This window comes from Pleurodeles waltl, chromosome 7 (assembly GCF_031143425.1).
Source record: "Pleurodeles waltl isolate 20211129_DDA chromosome 7, aPleWal1.hap1.20221129, whole genome shotgun sequence".
Lineage (NCBI taxonomy): Eukaryota > Metazoa > Chordata > Amphibia > Caudata > Salamandridae > Pleurodeles > Pleurodeles waltl.
Window position 1 is genome coordinate 1,284,488,691 of NC_090446.1, and position 20,921 is coordinate 1,284,509,611.

The following is a 20,921-nucleotide window of genomic DNA, read 5'->3' on the forward strand; positions in this document are numbered from 1 at the left end:
ACATTCCTCACATATCCTGAAGGAGGAGACACTAGGAAGGGGACGCATCAACTACATATCCTACAAAAAAAAAAAAAAAAAGACACATCATATACATTGAGCGATGCAGAGCAACAGCCGGCACCTGCTCACTCATCGGTGGCGGCACTGCCCCCTTTCAGCCAGCTAGCTGACCCAGCCACGGCTGAGTCAAGGTGGCGCCTCTGTCTTGGCCGCCAGAGAACTGTTTTTGTGCAACAAGGGAGAGGGGCGGCGCAGATCCCTAATGCTGCACATGGGAGGCAATGAGCTTCATGAGTTGTTTGACTCCTTACCTGACATGGGAGACCCAGCAGATTTTGATGCCACTGTGACGGCAGTGAACAAGCATTTCGACCCCCATCTCAATCCAGATTATGAAAGATTTCAACTGCGCCAGGCCCAGCAGACGGAGACGGAGTCGGTCGACATGTTCTATGCCAGACTGCAGAAACTTGCCAGAACGTGCGTAGGACTCAACCAGCACGAGGAAATAAGGGCGCAAATCATTCAAGGGTGCCGTTCCAATATGCTGGGCAAACTGATAATGCGGCAGCCTGGCATATCCCTCGACGAGATCCTAATCCTAACGTGCTCTCACAAGCTTTCCGCCGTCCAGGCGGATGCTATGGCAGCTTTAAGGGGACAAACTATGTCAGCGGCACCATCCCCACCACAGCTCCCCTAAAAAAGAAGAGCAGGTGGATGCCATACACACTCGCAAGGCCCGGGGCGGCAAGCAAGCACCTCCAGACAAGGAGAGGGGGGCTGTGGCATCTGCGGGTACAAACATAAGACCCCGGGCAGCTGTCCAGCACGGGGCAAAGTGTGCAACAAGTGCGGTAAGGGGAACCATTTCGCCAAAGTGTGCCGGATGGGGAAAGGCAGACCACGGGATTCCAGAGGGAAGACTGCCACAGTCAAGAACATAGAGAAAGAGGAACGCACACTCCAAACACAAGGGGGCACTAAAATGCCAGTGTATGACGAGAAAGAGGAAGAGGATGTGTTTGTCATCTCATTCACAGGAGGGAGACACAATAAACGGTGACCACCCCCTATGAGCACGGTCAGGATCAACCACACACCGGCCACCGTGCTCATCGACATGGGCGCCTCAGTCAACGTGAGCGACATATCATGCCCACAATGGAGGATATCATCGCAGACCTGAATGGTGCACAATGGTTCTCAAAGCTGGACTTGAATTCTGGTTATCACCAGTTAGAGTTGGACCCTGACAGTCGGAACATCACCACATTTTCCACCCACGTGGGACTCCGACGGTTCAGAAGGCTGAGTTTGGGGGTGTCGTCAGCTGCGGAAGTATTCCAAAATGCCATCAGAGAAACGCTGTCCAGCTTGGCAGAGGTGACCAACCTGAGCGAAGACATCCTGATCTTCTCAGAGACGAGGAAAGGACATTGTCTCTGTCGGAGGGCCACTCTACATAGACTTTCGGATGCAGGCCTTACCCTTCATAGGAACAAGTGTGCTTTCTACAGCACCTCAATTGATTTCTTTGGGTACATCTTTTCGAAGGATGGGTTGCAAGTGGACCCCAAGAAGATAGAAGCCATTCGACAAGCACCAACTCCGCAAAATGCCACGGAAGTCAGAAGTTTCCTGTGAATGGCAACTTACTGTGGCCGATTTATTCCCCAACTAGACACGATGGCAGAACCACTGAGACAGCTTACGTCAACCACAAGGGGGAATGAACTTCCGAAGCAGACAAGGCTTTCCAGGAAATAAAAGGGGCACTGTTGGAAAAGGTGACCATGGCATACTTTCACCCGCAGAAGAGGACGGAAGTAGTGGTGGTGGTGGACGCAAGCCCCGTGGGGCTGGGAGCGGTACTCGTGCAGGAACAGCATCACCAAGAATGGGCCCCAGTTGCATACACAAGAAGAGCTCTGTCGGCAGTAGAGACTCAGTATGCCCGGGTAGAACGTGAGGCACTAGTAATCAGGTGGGCGTGCAAACATTTTCATCTGTACCTGTATGGCCAGGAATTTCAAGTCCTCACAGACCACAAGCCGTTGGTGTCCCTACTTGCTGGTTCTATGAGGCTAGCTCCCCCGAGAATCAAGAGGTGGTAGGTCCTACTACAGCCGTATCTCTTTACAGTCATCTATCGCCCTGGGGCGAGTAACCCAGCAGACTACCTGTCGAGGCATCCACAGACAACACCGTTGGGGTGTTGGAGGGTGATGAAGAGGAGAAAGTGGAGGGTTTCGTTAACTTGGTAATACAGGCGGCATGCCCTGCAGCCCTAACAGTGGTGGAACTAGCGGGGGCATCCAAAAAAGACCTGAGTGAAGGATGCACTGAGTCAGAACCAGTGGAGGCATTTCCTAGAAGGGGTAAAGGCCTATGATTCTGAGGAGAGAGTAGCCATGCACAGAATGTGGAAAGTCAAAGAGGAGTTATCAGTGGGAGGTGACGGTCTCCTTCTGAGAGGTCAAAAAACTGATCCCCGCAGCCTGTGGGATACAGTGGTGGAGCTCATTAGGGCCATCAAGGAGCAGTGAAAACAAAAGTGCGTCTGTGTGCTAAGATGTGGTTACTGGCCATGGACACGAAGGTAGACTCATTCATAGGAAATTGCCACTCATATCATAACATCTGTTGAACGGCCCACCAGCCCCCGATCACCAAACCGCCTAGCTGCCAGCCTTGGTTAAAATAAAGCATGGACTTTGGGAGCTTCCCAGACGTAAAACTAACAGTGGTCTTGATCGATTCATTCACAAAATTTCCAGTAGTGGAAACTGTGGTTTCCACCTCGTTTGGGAGCCTGAGACCAGTGCTGGAGAAAGCGTTTGCAACATTTGGCCATCCGGACGAGATCCAGATGGACAATGTCACCCCATTCCAGGGGCAGTACTTCAAGACTTTCCTGGACGAACCTGATATACAACACCGCAAAATCACGCCATACTGGCCGCAGGCCAATGGCGTAGAGGAAAGTTTCATATACACTCTGAATCGAGTGCTGAGAATAGCGGTGGAAAGGGGCGAAGATGTGGAAAGTAACTTGCAACAATTTCCGAGCGCCTATCGACAAACGCCTCACAGCACCATGACAAAGCCACAGCCAGAAAACGAACGCGACGCCGGGACTTTGAAACAGGTGACAGGGTAGTCGTGAGAAACAGACGGCCAGGAGGAAAGTTTATGAACCCTTTCGGGCCTGAGGTGTGGAGAGTGGTGCGAACTCAGGGGTCCATGGTAACAGCTTGCTGTGGTGAGAGACAGGTGACAAGGAACATTTCACACTTTAAACGAGTGGGGTGCCCGTGGAAGACTGACAAAGAGAAGAAGAAGAAGATGTTGTCAGAGAGGCTGGTGGGGAGATCGATAAAGGATCAGGAGGTCAAGAGGCACCCAGTTACATTCTGCATCAGCCCGAGGAGGATGGTCTGGGAGCTTTGCCCAACACAGCTCCCAGTCAGCAACTTCGAGACTTTGCATGCTAAAGGACAACAAATATGAATAGGTGGAGAATGAATGGAAAAAAGCGACCCTGGGACAGAAGGCAATGGCTGAGTCTAATGGAGTGACCAGAGAGGAAGCTCGTTGGCTACCACTAGTTGCCAATAGCTAGATTTTAAGTGCTGGACATATATCCCTTCGTATATCTCTCTTTCCCTCTTTCTCTATGTATATTTTCTCCATCCCCATATCTCTCCTCTTTTTTCCTTACTACAGTCTGTGTTAAATGACTTATGTCAGGTTCAGTTTGTTTGGTTATTTGGAATAAAGTCCTGGAGGGATGTAGAGAGGCATGCAGGCTCTACAATACTTTGTTGCCCCGCGAGGTCGCAGGCGGGCTTTCACCCGAGTTACTAAATAAAGTGAAGGTCTGCTGACCCAGCAGTTCTCTAGCGACGATCTATGTGTCTCATTGTTGTGTCCATAAGCTCACTACATTACAAAAGGGAACGCAGGTGGCAGTACTGTTGCTGGTATTGTTAATTCTATTGGGTATCACACTTGAAAAGATCTCCACTGCAAAAGTAAATACATTAAGTTCAAAATAGAGCTTTGATCCCCCTGAATACTTCTCCTTGAAATGGCTCACAGGCAGAAGTCATGATAAAACTGTAGATCTCATACCCACATTATAACCAAACATTGTGTCATTTTGAGAAATAGTTTTGCTTCCAATTGAGGCCTGTCATTTGATATGTCGAAGCATCAAGCAAGTTAGGCCTAAAAAGAAATTGGGCCAAACAGGCTTTCAAGGATGCTGTGATCAAGACTGTAGAGGGATTGTGCATGTTTCCTCTTCCTCCGAACTAGTTTTGAGTAGTCTGGACTCAAACTCCAATAACATTATCTCAGTAGCATCCCAGCATTATCTTGCCAACTTTACTGCTGTGTCATGGAGCAGGCGGAAAAATAAATGTTGCCAGCACTGGCTTCAGGTAGAGAATGAGACATTGAACAGAGGCTTCTCTGCCATTTAATTGGATATTTCTCATTTCACAGGTGCCAATAACGTCTCTCAGTCCTAGCAGAGCCTTAAATGGAGTTTGTCTGATGGCTGCATTCTAGCAGTCATGCCACAGCCTTATGGTATGCTCTTGTGTGTTTCTTCAGATCAGGAAAGATAAAATAAACAAAAGGCAAAACAGAAGCAGCCAATCCCTCTCTTGGCACTGTAGATTCTGAAAGTCAGAGTCAAAGGAAACAGGGAACTATGAAAACCGAATCAGAAACCTACATAAATCATGGATTTAGCAAAATACTCCACCACTTACGTTTATTTAATATGTGCCTGATCCAATATATGTGATCTGAAACAGGAGGTGCCACACGGAATCCAAAGTTTGTGCGATGGGCCTATTGATCCAGTCACTATCTTCCCCTATAAACCACCACTCATCACTTATTCTTAACAGGATGTTTGCAGCAAAGCAAAGATGTTACCTTTCATTAGATGAAAGTGTTGCTGTTAGTCTAGGACTACGAGACGTTTACCTCAGGAAATTGTGGCCCTGCACATATCAGGACATATGAACTAAAGGGTAAGCTAATAATTCTTGATTAGCATGCAGCAAAGAGATAAAACTTTCACCTCTCTAGTGCCTGTGGTATGACTCCATGACATCCCAGAATCACATCAGACCAACATGGAACTGTTCTACGTAGATTGGAGGGAAAGATGTGCTATACTGACAATCCCCAGTCTCTAACTATACAGTGCTAGTTTGAATAACTCACATACCTCAAGTACAGGACCATCTTCCACTAACCTACTAAACACCTCCACTCAGCTAGGCTTTTACTCACGCACATCCACCACATACACTGAACCAGACCCATGGTTGTGCCTTCTCCTTTCTAGCGTCTAGTGCATGGAACAAACTGTGCCTACTCATCAGGAGTGCCTCCTCTGTGCTGAACTTTGCAAAAAGCTTGAGACATGGCTTTTCATGTACTCCTGTATCAGCACCAGGATACCCTCCTGAGTCATCACACTTACTACAAATAAACACAAGATAAACTGATGTCTGCTTTGCAAACAAAGACCAACTCAAAAATACAATTTAACTTATAAAATGTCTACTTAAAGAACAAAACCTTAAATATTGACCTCTCTGAGCAGTCTCAGCACATTGGGCAAAGGATGAAACAAAGGAGTTCCAATGGAATAAGACATATACAAAATGCACATTATGCCGATTATGGCCACATATCTGTACGGAAAACCTAAGTCGTTGGCTACAACAATTAATGCCGTAACCAACCTGGCAACCAAGATACCCCACCCTACTCATAGCTACAGAATCCTTTCCTGAGATCTTTAGAGCATTCATGGTGCATCAGTACTTTCAAGTTCTGGAAAGAAGTTAGAGTCGTCATGCTTCATAAGCTTGGGAAAACATGAGAGATTCTATGTACATACAACTACAATTTGGCTTACAGAGCTCCACTGAAAGCACATTTCTGGAGATAGACAATACTTTAGCTCCAGCAGAAACCTTCTTTCAAAGGAAAAGTTTAGGTTCAGAAAGACACTCAACAAATCATCAATTGTTTAGAGAGGTGGCCATTATAAATCAGGGACATAACATTTACAAATTAATTGGAGTAGTGTTCCTGAATGTGGTCAAAGGCCTAGCCCAATCAGAACACAAAGAACTACTTTATGATTTTATGAACCTCAAGTTTACCTAGTAAAATGTTATAGTCTTGTTGATACTGTCTCTTCTCTTTTCTATGTCAGATGATTAGAGGTCTAGCATCAAGATGTCTGTTGGCAAATGTAGTGCTTTACATGCAACTCACTGACTCGCCTATTGTGCAGCTATTTAGCAGAATATACTTTCCACAAGCAGTATTGCACCCTATCCTTTCTAGGATTGCCTCGGGTATCAAACCATGGGTCATTCCTGTCACTCTGATTACGGATCTGTCTCCACAGGACTTGAAGAAGACACACTGTGCACTACATGCCCATGATGTGACAGTCATCTGTCTTTTGATAAAAAGAAAGTGATTAGACACCTTCAATCATCTCAGTACACTCTTTGGGGTCATTACAACATTGGCAGTAAAAGGCGCTTACCGCCGTGCAGAAGACCGCCAATACACCGCCGCGGCCGCGGAAATCTGCCACAGCTATTATGACCGACATCTCGGAATCCGCCAAAATTCAGACACCCACACAAGTCCACCACACCAAAGGTCAGTGATAAACTGGCAAAAACAAAACCTCCAGCGTCACGCCAACAGAAACACGCCCATGCTATCACGGCCTACGAATCCACACGGCGGTCTTTCAACCGCGGTATTCCATTGGCAGTACACACCGCTGCGCTCAAAATACACACACATCTCCAAAACACCGCCAAATTGGACAATTCAAAATACACACACCTGATACACATACAAACACCACTCCCACACACCCAACACAATATAAAACACACACCCGCATCACCCACAAACCCCTACGACCAAAAATTATTGACGAAGGCGAGAGAGAGAGCACAGCATAGACAACCCCACCACACAGAGGCACACAACACCATCACCCACACAACATCCACGCACAAAACACCCCACACCACTACACATCACCACACTCATCACCACCCCACACATCACCTACACCACCCCCTAGCACGGCAAAGACACCCCAGGTTCTCTGAGGAGGAGCTCATGGTCATGGTGGAGGAAATCGTACGGTAGAGCCACAGCTATTTGGATCACAGGTGCAGCACACCTCCATAGCTAGGAAGATGGAGCTATGGCGAAGGATAGTCGACAGGGTCAACGCAGTGGGACAGCACCCAAGAAATCGGGAGGACATCAGGAAGAGGTGGAACGACCTACGGGGGAAGGTACGTTCCGTGGTCTCCAGGCACAACATCGCGGTTCAGCGGACTGGCGGCGGACCCCCACCGCCTCCCCCACAACTAACAACATGGGAGGAGCAGGTCTTGACCATTATGCATCATGAGGGCCTTGGAGGAGTCGGTGGAGGAATGGACACTGGTAAGTCAAATCTTAACTATCATATCCCCCACCCTACCTGCATGCTATCACACACCTCCACCCTCGCCCCCTCCCCTATCACTCAAACTCCTCACTAATGTACTAATAACACAAACCACCCATCCCAACACCAAGCCCTGCATGACACAACAAAGCATGGTCACCCCTCACTAAAGCATGCCCACTGCACATACCCATAACACCCCCCCAACCATCATCACACAAGCCCCCTCACAGGAATGCTAGCACTGGGGTACACGCTCACCCACCCATTGCACACGATGACACACACAGATGCAATAATAATGCTTTTACACTCCTGCAGGAACACTACCTAACGTCACCAGACAGGAGGGTCCAGACATCTCTACCCCACCCACAGAAGAGGCCCACAGTGATGACAGCAGCTCTGGCCAACTGGATCCAGATGACCAGCCCGGACCATTGTGGGCCTCGGGACAGTCGGTTCCCCTCGCACAGGCACAGCCCAACACTGACCTTCCACCCTCTGGAAACACCAGCACAGCACCCACCCAGCGGGCCCATACCTCCGTCCCCAGGACACGTCAATCAGCTGTGTGTCCACCACTACAGGGAACCCAGGATAACCCTCCACCCCAACAACAACAGGGACCTGGGGGCAGTGGTAGTGAGCACACGGTCCAGGGGACGGAGGCCCAGGAACACAGGGGAACTGGGAGGGCTGCTGTGCGACAGGGGGCGGACAGGCCAAGGGAACCCAGTCTCCATGAGGCCCTCTCCTCCATCATGGGTGCATACCACCACTCCCAGGAGACGATGACTACGGTCCTGGCCAAGTTTCAGGAGACCCAGCGCCTGCAGGAGGAACAGTATTTGGGGTTCAGGGAGGAACTCAGAGTAGCACCATCGTAGGGGTGCTGAATGACACACAGAACACCATGAGCGACACCGTGGCACTCCAAGGGGCCCCTGACACTAGCATGGACGATGAACTGCCCACCACCTCCGCCGGTGCTAGTGGACAAGACGCCCCGCCACAGGACCACCACACCAGCACCCCACCCCCTGCAGACGGAGAACCACCCCGCAAGCGGTCCCTGAGATCCAGGAACAGGACAGAGCACGATGGCAAGACCCCCGCCAAGAAATGAGACCACCCCAATTGTCATCCCACTGTCCCACTTTGTAACCCTGTCCATACTGGAACTGTCCCAGGTCCACTTCCTATGCCCATATGGGCAGTGCACCTGTGAGACTAATAGACTGGACTCTGCCATGGACATTCCTCCACCATCACCCATCACCACTTTACCACCCCCTCCAATAATTAGCACTTCAATAAACACCATTGAACCACAAAACAATCTGGAGTCAGTCTGTGATTTTGAAAATGTGTATTAGCTATAACAATGACAACATACCTATGTCACACATGACAAGTCCATGAAGGATGCAAGCAGATGACACACGTTGGTAACCACACCTGTGAAACCGCAATGGATATGTACAACTCAGTTACCAAATACTGCTTCAAATTGACAGACAGGATAAAGGTAGAAGTGTGAAAGTACTTGTAGTAGGCAAGAAAGTGTTCTCACATGTGTGTCACTGGAAATATTGCTGGATGACTGAGTCCCTTTTGTCAATGTCTTCTTCCTCTGCTTCCTCCTCATCACTGTCCACAGGCTCCACAGCTGCCACAACACCATCATCTGGACCATCCTCCTGCAGAAAAGGCACCTGGCATCACAAAGCAAGATTGTGAAGCATACAGCAGGTGATGATGATCTGGCAGACCTTCCTTGGAGAGTAGAATAGGGAACCACCTGTCATATGAAGGCACCTGAACCTGGCCTTCAGGAGGCCGAAGGTGCGTTCGATCACCCTCCTAGTCCGCCCATTGTAGCGTTCCTCTGCCATGGTCCTGGGATTCCTCACTGGGGTCAGTAGCCATGACAGGTTGGGGTAACCAGAGTCACCTAATAGCCACACCCAGTGCCTCTGGAGTTGACCCATCACATAAGGGATGCTGCTATTCCGCAGGATGTAGGCGTCATGCACAGATCCAGGGAACATAGCATTTACCTGGGAGATGTACTGGTCTGCCAAACATACCATCTGTACATTCATGGAATGATAACTCTTCCGGTTCCTGTACACCTGTTCACTCCTGTGGGGAGGGGGGGGGGAGGACGAGAGCTACTTGGGTCCCATCAATGGCACCTATGATGTTGGGGATATGTCCAAGGGCATAGAAGTCACCTTTAACAGTAGCCAAATCCTCCACCTGAGGGAAAACTATGTAGCTCCTCATGTGTTTCAGCAGGGCAGACAACACTCTGGACAACACATTGGAAAACATAGGCTGGGACATCCCTGATGCCATGGCCACTGTTGTTTGAAAAGACCCACTTGCAAGGAAATGGAGCACTGACAGCACCTGCACTTGAGGGGGGATTCCTGTGGGATGGCGGATTGCTGACATCAGGTCAGGCTCCAACTGGGTACACAGTTCCTGGATTGTTGCACGGTCAAACCTGTAGGTGATGATAAAATGTCGCTCCTCTATTGTCAACAGGTCCACCAGCGGTCGGTACACCGGAGGATTCCGCCATCTCCTCACATGTCCCAGCTGACGGTGCCTAGGAAGGACAACAGCGACCACAGAGTCAAGCAACTCAGAGGTATGTACCCACAGCTACACAAAACACGAAACATAATCCAAAAAGTTGTCTGTAAGTGTGTTGAGTCCAGGCCTAGGTATGTGTGACGCAGTTGAAAATGAAGCCATGTGGGCCCCTGAAATGGTGGCTGCCTGACCTCTAAAGTGGGACAATGGGATGTGAGTTAACTGCGCTGGCGTTGTACACCGTCGCGATAGGCGGTCGAAGGACGCTGCGCAATGCTGCATTGGTTAACATTGGACCCTATGGGTCCCAGGAGCCAATGGCAAAGTGCGCCGGCGGTGAGGATACGCACCGCCGCGGACGTGACCGCCATTTTCTATCTGTTCAATCACTCGATACCTGATCTTCGACAGAAGAGGACCTATACTGCAAGTGCTGCTGTGACCTCGGTCTGGAAGGGACAATGGCTTGTGCGTCTGGGGAAAGGGCCCCTGCCTTCGCTGCACAGGAGTTGGAGAAGCTCGTGGACGGGGTCCTCCCCCAGTACAAGTTACTCTACGGTCCTCCAGACCAACAGGTGAGTACATAGGGTGCAAGTTGTATGGGGTATGCCTGGGTGGAGAGGGCTGGTTGTAAGAAGGAAGGGGGCAGAGTTCTGCGAGCATGAAGGACTGTGAATGCATGTGCCACATGGCAAGGGCAGGGATGTGGGCCACTCACTTCGACGGTGCAGTTGGTAATGACTTCTCTTCTTCCCCTGTACATGTCATGTAGGTCAGCGCCCACCAGAAGAAGGCTATTTGGCGTGCCATCGCCAAGGACGTCCGGACCCTGGGGGTCCACCAGAGACGGAGCACCCACAGCCGAAAAAGATGGGAGGACATTCGCCGCTGGAGCAAGAAGGCGGCGGAGGCTCAGATGGGGATGGCCTCCCAACGTGGGAGGGGTGCCCGTCGCACCATGACCCCCCTGATGTTCCGGATCCTGGCGGTGGCCTAGCCTGAGTTGGATGGGCGCTTGAGGGCATCACAGCAGGCACAAGGGGGTGAGTACAACATCATTCTGCGGACTTTGCGCGCAGTGAAGGTGTCTGGGTGGGGGAGGAGGGCTGTGGGTTTCCCTAGGCCAGGGCGAGTTCAGTAGGCAAGGCCCCTCCGTAATGCAGGCCATGTGGCACTCCACCCCACCTCTGTAGAGTGCCAAGTACAGGAATACATGACCCTGTGTCATCTATGTGTGCTGATGTCGACCATAGCCATGTAGGCCATATCACAGGAACTGCATCTGTAGAGGCCAACAGCGTGGCGTAGTGCAGGGGGCTGCTGTGTCTGTATTGCCCGCCAACGGTAACGGTAAGCCATGCACTCAACCTGTCTTTCTTCTGTTGTCCCCCCCCCCTTTTTGTGCTCTCCCTGTTCTTTTGTGCATCAGCATCATCAGGCGGAGGAACAGTGGCACCGGAGCACAAGGGAGCTGCATCCCACATGGCCATGGAGGGCCACACTACGGACTCTGAATACACCAGTGGGACGGAGGGCGAGGGGAGCTTCACGGCGGTCACCGGATCAGCAACCAGCGACACGGACTCGTCCTCCGATGGGAGCTCCCTTGTGGTGGCGGCAAAATCTGTGCCCCCCACTTCTACAGGTACAGCTGCCACTCCCCCTACCAGCACCGCCCTCCCAGCAGCCCCTCAGCCTTCGCCCCATGCCCGCTCACCCAGGAGGGTCGGCATCACCTTTGCCCCAGGCACCTCAGCCCCTGCCACCTCTGCTGCCCTCAGTGAGGAGGCCATTGACCTCCTCAGGTCACTCACTGTTGGGCAGTCTACCATTGTGAATGCCATCCAGGGTGTAGAAAGGGTTTTGCAACACACTAATGCATTCCTGGAGGGCATTCATTCTGGTCAGCCTGCCCATCATCGAACCCTGCAATCTCTGGCCTGATGGCAGCCATTGTCCCCGTGTCTAGCCTCCCCCCTCCAACTTCCTCCACCCAGACCCAATCCCCTGTACCTCTACCAATCCCAAGCACACTATCAGACCAGCCTGCACACACGTCAACACACAAGGGAAGCTCAGGCAAACACAGGCACCACACATCCCACATCCCACAGGCACTCACACAAGCATCACACACATACAGACACAGCAACATCCACTGCTCGTGTCCCCCTCCTCGTCGTCTCCCTCCTCCCTCCCAGTGTCGTCTACACTCTTACCTGCATGCACTACCACTACAACCACTAGGACCCGCACCAGCACACCCACCACCACACCACGCTCACCTGCACTCACCACCCCCACTACCATTTACACGTCCCCTGTGTCCTCTCCCAGTGTGTCTGTGACACCCCCTCCCAAAGTACACAAACGCGGGCACACACACACCCAACATCCATCCACCTCACGACAGCCTCCAGCACATGCACCTGTACCCAAATCATCAAAAGTTACACTTCCTACAACCACCTCCTCTTTCTCCACTCCCAGGCTCCCTCCAGCTACCCGTACCAGTGTTCCTAAGAAACATTTCCTGAGCAACGTTGACCTCTTTCCCACCACCCCCCCTCCAATTCATAGGTCCCGTACTAGCACCTCAGCCAAAAAATCTCCGGTACCAGTGGTGCCTGTTAGAGGTATGTGGAGTGCACCGGGCACCAGGGCAGCCAGTGTGACACGGAGCCAAAGCACAGCCAGTCCCCCCCGTGTGAAGCACCAGAAGTTGGACAGTGCCCGACGGGATAGGGGGAAGACTCCAGCCGGCAAAGCCGCTCACAAGGGTCCCGGGGGAGTGTCGACTTAGCTGTGACTCCTCCCAAGGTGGGGAAGGGGCAGAAGAAAGCGCCAAGGTCTGGGAAGAGCAGCACGGCGGAGAAGGCCGCCATCATCCCCGCTGCCCAGGAGGCCACCGCCAGCCCGATCGTCAGTGGCCAGGAGACCACCGCCAGAGTCAGTGCCCAGGAGGGCCCCGGCAGCCACAGCCCCGCTGGGCAATGAGGGACCGCCATGGCAAACACCGCTGCACAGGTCAGAGACAGCAAAGTCAAGCACCGCTGAACAGGGCAAAGGGCGCCATGGCAAGCACCACTGAACAGGGCAAGCACCGCTGAACAGGGCAAAGACCGGCATGGCAAGCACCGCTGAACAGGGCAAAGACCGCCATGGCAAGCACCGCTGAACAGGGCAAGCAACGCCAACTCAAGCACCGCTAGCCATGTGCGGCAGGGGCAGTGACGGAACTGGGACCGTCACGGGGAGAGTGATGCACTCTGGGCACCAGTCCCCCTCCAGAACCAGTGGAGAACAGCATCCACTACCTCAGTCCTTAACAGGATGAAGCACTCTGGGCACCAGTCCCCCTCCAGGGCCAGTGGAGACTGTCATCCACTTGAGAGACTGTGGCTTTGCACTCCCCAGGATTGAACAGTGGGCAACCCACTCAGTGAAAAGACTTGTGAGACTGTGGCTTTGCACTCCCCAGGATACATCAATCGGCATGGAGCCCCCTCGTGGATCTGGCGTGGTGCTGCCATCCGGCTGAGGTGCCCCCCCTTCCCTTCCCCCTGAGGTGCCTGTTGTATTTCGTGTGTGGGCCTCGTCTATGCATTTTGGGTCCAGTGGTCCACGGATATTGAATGGTGCATACCTGTACTACTAATTGTGATGCATATTTTGTTGAATGTATATATCTGTATATATTAGCTTACTGTATTTTGATACATTACAATGGTTGCACTCATTTCCTTTTGTCTTTGCATTCTTCCGGGGGGGTTTTGGGGTTGTTACTGTTATGTTTGGATATGCATTGGTGTGTGTGTTGTAGTGGGTGAGGGTCGGGTGGGGGTGTTGCAAGTGTGTGTCCCTGACTTTTGCCTACCCTATGTTGTAGGTGCAGTACTCACCGTTGTCTTCGGCGCCGGCGTTGATGATGATCATACAGGAGCAGGAAGACTATCGCAGGGAGTATTTGGAGTTCCGGCTCCATGGTGCCCTCCTTCCTCGTGGAGTGTGTAGAGGTGAGATTTTTCCCATTGAAATGGCTGTTTCCGCCGTGTTTTTATCCACAGTGAATCCGCCCCGGAAAAGGTGGCTGATTGGTAGGTTGTGATGCTGTGGGCGGTACTTTGTTTCCCGCCTGTCTGTTGGCGGTGAGCGCCGCGCTGCTTGTCTGTACCGCTGTGGCGGTCGGAGTGTTAAAGTGGCTGTCTTTGTTGGCGGTTTCCGCCACGGTCATAATTCCCTTTTTTTTCCGCCGGCCTGTTGGCAGTCTTACCGCCTCTTTAACACCGTCCGCCAGGGTTGTAATGACCCCCTTTGTCTGGTAAAGTAACAGGCAGATAGAGCTGAACACTAGCAAGAATGCAGTGATGCTGTTCACTATAAACATTTTAGTGAACATCGAAAGATCCACCTGAACAGAGAGCTAAAACAGAAAAACAATGGCTCCTACCTATGAGTGTCACTGGACTCTAAACTCAGCTGGGAAGCCACATTGTGAGAATATGTCAGAAAGCACCCAACCCTGAAGAGGAAGTAAATAGCTACACAAAGCAAAGCCAGAATAACCAATGCTGCCAAACACCATCATACTGTGGAGTGACTACTAAGCTCAGCTCTAGAAATATATGGAGAAAAGTCTAAACGAGACTAATTAAATCACAAGCACTTCTTATGATTTAAAGGTTAATGGCAAACTAATGGCTAGTTGTTCTGATGTTGGCTGAAGGCCTTCAGAACTCAATACGAACTCTACAATCAACTTTTGTCAGAAAGAAAACTCAATAAACAGAAACCTTGCTAACACTGCAGCAACTCTTATGACTGTCAATCTATCTGGCCTGTAACAATGCAAACCTTGCATAAAAAACTCAAAACCTTTCTGTAAGAATAGCTACTTGCATTCAATTAAAATGATCCTAAACTACTAATATTATTTTCTTGGGGATAACAGAACTAGTGGTCCTGTACACTAAACCCATAAGCCAGTTTCCCCTCTGGCTCAACAAAGTTTTATAAATAAATAATTGTAGAATGCGAGGAGTACCCTCATCCATAAGCAGAGTAATTATGCAATTAATAGTACCACAAATGGATTATTCAGCATAAAATATACTAATAAACATACTCCTAAATCAATTCAAAACTGGTTTGTTTTTACTGAAACTGATAATTCCCTTATAACAAAGTTAAATGTTCATAAGGATTCACACTTTTCAGTTCACAATTCTTCCAATACATAGTCTTGTTTTCAAAAAGCACAACTTCCTCCCCAAAAACATATTTCTTATTTACCTTCCTTATTCTTTAACTGAAACACCCTGCAACAATTGACACATGTTTATCATTTCACTTCTTCAGGGCTGCAGGAATAAGTTCAGTTTAAGAGTTTGTCACAAAATCAATACTGTGCAAGTCTCGGTTACCAATTTCTAGTGAGGGATACATTACAGATATGTATCCAAAACATATGGGATATATGTTGCCACATATTGTAGCACGAACACTTGCCAGCCAAACCCCATATTCCTGGTTTAATTTTTTATGGTGTTCAAGGTCATAATATAGACTCATTAATCAGTCATACAATAACAAAATGTAAGAACAGAAATCAGCTTGCTACAAAGAAAACATTTAAATATGAGAAGTACAGCAAAGAAAACCTTAATTGAGACAGTGCATGCCATCTTATATTAGAAGAACAAAACAATCATATATTCTATAAGAATGCAGGAACCTATTCACACCATCAGAGGTAAATGGATGTAAGACACAGGAATTCTGTCATTCAGTTACTCTTTGGATATCGCTAAATAGTTCTAGGGCAGCAAGGAGAATTAAAAACAAATGTAACAAGAGAGAACAAAAGGTAGAGAGCCTCCCCTTCCCCATAAGTGAGATATTAGCATATATGTGACACAATCAATCCTTAATGAGGATATTGCACACAAATCTTCAACTAAGGTTCATGCACCATCACAGAAACAAAAAGTTGATAACTAAATATCATCATAAATTTCACCCATACCCTGCAGACACAAGGATGAAAAGCACTTACTATTTATTCCCCATTTCACCTCCAAAAGCAAGATTTCTTAAGTCCAATAATACATGTTCTGTTGGTCTTACCTTAATATTTAGACATCTCATAGGAAATCATTGTGCGTTCAAGTTCTGCGCCTTTCATTAATAGCATGATGATGTACTACGAGATGTCTAAATAATAAGGTAGGACCGAACAGAAAATATAATAGTGAACTTGGGGAAGCTAGATTTTGGAGGCCAAACAGGGAATATATATGTTTTTCGTCTTGGTGTTTGGAGGTTCTCTATTTTTGTTTCTCTCTTATTATGTTTGTATTTAATTCCACCTGCTGTCTTAGGACTAGTTAGTGATATAAAAACAGTAACTGACTGACAGAATTACTGTATATTACATCCATTTACATCTGTTGGGGTAAATATGTTTCTACATTCTTATAAAATATAGGATGCTTTGTCCAAGTAATATACTTTGACATACATGTTCTTAATTATGGTTTTCTATGCTGTACTTGGTAGATTTACATTTTTCCTTTGTAGTAAGGTGGTTTGTATAATTTAGTTCAATTATATGATGTGCAAGATTGATTAATGATTGCATATTACACACTTAAAGATCATCAAAAATTAAACTGGGAACATGGAATAATATGGGGTTTGGCTTCAGAGTGCGGGTGCTACAATGCATGTCAATATACATCTCATGTGTTTTGGATACATATCTGTATTGTATCCCTGACTAGAAATTGGGAATCAAGTCTTATACAGTACTGGTTCTATAACAACCTCTTAGACTGAATTATATTTCTGGTTCCTGCAGCCCTGAAGAAATGGCGAGATAACCGCTAAACATGCCTCGGCTGTTGCAGGCTGTTTCATTAGCAGGCTAAGCAGTGTATACAACAAATACATTTTAAGAAGGAAGTTGCACTTTTTGAAAAGACCATGTATTGAAAGAAAAATGGACTGAGAATGGTGAAGGCTTATGAACGTTTAACTTTTTAATAATGGAATCATCAGTTTCAATTAATACAAAGAAGTTTTGAAATTACTTATGAGCATGTTTATTAATACACTTATGCTGAATAATTAATTTGTGGTACTAATAATCAAATAATTACTCTGTTTATGGATGAGGTTACTCGCCACGCTCGACTATTATTAACTACTAATATTATTATTTTTGTAATAGTAACCACAGACTAGATTACATTAGTGGCCACCCAATGCAAGATTACAAGCAGAGATTACCTCAATGCATCAGGTGCAATAGTATAAAAGAGGCTTTGTCAACATGCAATACCTCTACATTAGTAATAACAACCATAGCTGCAATGTCCCTGGCACCCAGGTAATGATATTAGCAATAAGTCGCCCAAACACTGCATGATTTATTAGTGAAATATAAGCTATATATATATATATATATATTGGAAATTCCAAAAAAATTTGCCAAACATTGGTTTATGAGTTCTGACAATTAACACATTTTTGTCTCAAAGACACGCTTTTCAATTTTGGCATACATATAATAGTTCAACTAAGTAAAAATGTCTAATTTAGTAAACTTGGCTACACACAGGTCAGCTACTTAAAGGAAGTCGGAAAGATCTACTAGTAACTCACAAGCTACTTGTTGGAGAAGCTTGCGACAGACACAGGACCTGCTAACCTTCAGGACACACCTCAAGACCTGGCTGTTCGAGCATCAGTAGCACCTCCCACCGCCTTGATACCCACACAGGTGATTAGTGTGCTTTACAAATGCTATGATTGATTGATTGGTTGACTGGGATACAGAGTAACATGGCTTAACCCTTTTTATTCAAAAGAATCAATGCCAGATTAAAGCTTACAGTCAGAAAGTCAGTTAATTCACTGAGCACACTATGAGACTGTTCTGTGACAAGTCGCTGAATTTGATTATTAAAAAAAAAAAAAAAAAAAAAAAAAAAGAAGAAGAAAGAAGAAAACACAGCTTCCTGGCTAATGCCATTAACTAGCCATGGGAAAAATACAGATAAATATTACACTGACAAAGTGGACAATGTTGACACAAACATGTGGGATCAACAATGTTAAAGTACTCTGTTTGCTTTTTTTTTTTTTTTTTTTTTTTTTTAATAAGGAAAACACCAGAAATCGCTCTTTATCTAGGTATGTCCAGAAGACTAATGTAAATCGAACTCTGAGTTAAATGTATCTCATGATTAGAGGAATGTGAACTGTACTCCTGGATGGTGAATCTCACGGAAAGAACAAATTCAATCATAAAATGTATCTCACGTGTTTTTCTACGATCTCATCACTTGGATGGTCTTCATGTCTTGCCACTTGCAATACTGTCTCTCACTGGGTGTGACCCTGTCCTTTGAGAGCAACACTCTTTGTAGGGCTTACCAGCACTACTTATTTAAGTATCGCTATAAAGAATTATAATTTTTGTTTTAGTCCAAAAATCCACATGGAAAGGTTAGCCATTGGCTCATATTGGCAAGCATGACAGTTATTTTCTTTAAATGTAGGACTCAAAAAGCATTTAGCTTAGTCCCAATCTTTAGGCTAGTCTACTCAGTGGCTGCGCGTGTCCTAACTTTGACAGTTACATCCATTAGGCATGAATCTCAAACCTTGGAATAGTATCACTTTGAATTCCTTGTGAACAATAGTCTCACATTCTACAGCGGTCCCACAGATAGGTATCTGTTAAGTGACTCCTATGTCATGCTGGTTACTTTCAGTCAGTCCTGGTTTTCAGCCAGCAGCAAAAAACGTGCTGAGATTAGTAGTTTGACTTTTACAAACAGTAATGGAACTACACATCTAGGCATTCTTTGTAATTATGGCTGCAAAACAATAACATACAGCAACTGATGGCAGTGCCATTTGCCAAGAGGCTTTCCTGCCTGGATCAAATCTCTCTCTGCAGGGCCTACCGCCTCCTTCCCTCATGGGGTGGGAGGTGTCACAAATATGTACCACAATTCAACTGTTTTAATTGTAAATAATAATCCACAACCTTCAAATCTCTCTCACATGGAGATGGAGGTGGAGGTGGGGGCAAGAAAAGGTCGAAGCCTGGCCTCAGTCGTTATCCTATAGGGACTGATGAACTGCAATCAAGCAAACCAGGCACTGCACGTCTGGCTCCCCAGTGCAGTGTTTGTTAGCCAAAAACTGCGAAAGGCAGGATAAGGGAGCACTGTCCCTATCTCTGTATAATATTTTGTCTACATTGTGGCACACTTTTGTCTTAAGATATTTCTTGTTGTTCTTCTTTGCAGCCAACTATCACACTGGTAATTTCATAAACGGCCCTCAAATTGCCCCATGTACACCTCAGTATTGCCGCCAGGGATTTCTGGTTTTGGGTGGCACTGAAAGTTAGTATTTTCATTTTGAAAGCGTGTGCTATTATACAAATGTATTGTTAATAAAGGATGCTTTCCTGTCTAGACTATTTCTACAGAACATGGAGATCAAATATATTGGCAGAACATATCGGTCTCAAGCACCGCTGCACTTCGCATGAACTTCCTTTAAGAGTTTTTACCCGATGGACTAACTTTGTAGGAGCTCCAAAACCTTTGTTTTGTTGACAATTTAGGTCATAGGGCTACAATGCTATTACCTAAACGTTACTATTACTCAATGCAGTGCGATACATTATGTAATTAATTGACAAGTTATTGAAAAAAGTATGTTTTTCACTTTAGAAGAAGATTCATTGTATTGCATTTTTTCACGACATTTGTTATATGTTGAATCTTTTGCAGGCGCGACTCGTGATCCGACAGTTAGGGCCAAGGCACAGTGATCGCTAGGTAAGCTCGGGCTCCCTCTTTGAATTTGCTAGATCGCCCACCTCCACTCTCACGTGAGCCCTTAAACATCGAGATCAGACAAGATGACGGGGATGTGAAACAAGGAAGCTCAAACGAATGTAAACGCATACTGAAAGTATGTTACCCTTTAGTGTCTCACACCTATAATAGAAGCAGGTGTCATAGGGAACATGTTCTTTCGTAAACCTTAGTGACAAAACAAAGTGTACTAGGAACACCAACAATGTGCCTGGGTAACGTTATCAGCCGCCCGAACTGAAAGACCCTTTCACCAGCTACAGCTCTAACACTCACCCATACCACGCGCAGAGGATCAGGTGCTCATGCCTCGCTGCTCCTCGGCATGCGCTGAGAATTTAGAGCCAGCCCACACTAGTGCAGTATAGCGCCAACATCGGGAGCCCTTCAAACCAGGCACGCACTAAGACCCGAGACCGGCCCAGAATGCACTGCGTTCAAACAAGAATCCAGTACTAGACCGCTGACTAACTTAATGGTCTGGATCAGTGCTGGGCGCCATGCTGCTGGGCTGATAACCGCCAGCTTTATTCAATTTCAAAGTAGACAACGTTTGTAAGTTAAAATGTTGCTTGTCTGACTGCTTCGGATGGTGAAGCACCTCAATATCATGGTTAGTTTCAATCGCAAAAAAAAAAAACAGATTTCCTCCTAACAGATTGAAGTGGAGTATGTTTATTTATTTATTTATTTATTTAATGCGTTTTTATATAGCGCGGACTTTACCCGAAGGTGTCAGAGCGCTTCACAATAGGCAAGTAAAGATACATGAAGAGAAAAATTACAAGTGTGCCTGTCACAAAAATAAATGTTACATTACATGAGGCAAGTGAAAATTGTGCAAGTATCAAGAGCAAAAAAAAATACATGAGGTAGCA

At 47.2% G+C, this 20,921-nt stretch overlaps 1 protein-coding gene across 2 annotated transcripts in view; it reads right to left on the minus strand.

Moving 5' to 3' along the window:
• Window positions 1-20,455, minus strand: part of LOC138246180 (uncharacterized protein ZSWIM9-like) — a 135,849-nt gene extending 115,394 nt beyond the window's left edge. Inside the window, exon 1 of one of the 2 annotated variants that reach the window (XM_069200504.1) lies at window positions 20,320-20,455. The gene's annotated coding sequence lies outside the window, so the exon portion shown is untranslated. The remainder of the gene's footprint in view (window positions 1-20,319) is intronic. The other variant, XM_069200505.1, reaches the window with a different exon arrangement.
• Between the last annotated feature and the right edge of the window lie 466 nt (window positions 20,456-20,921).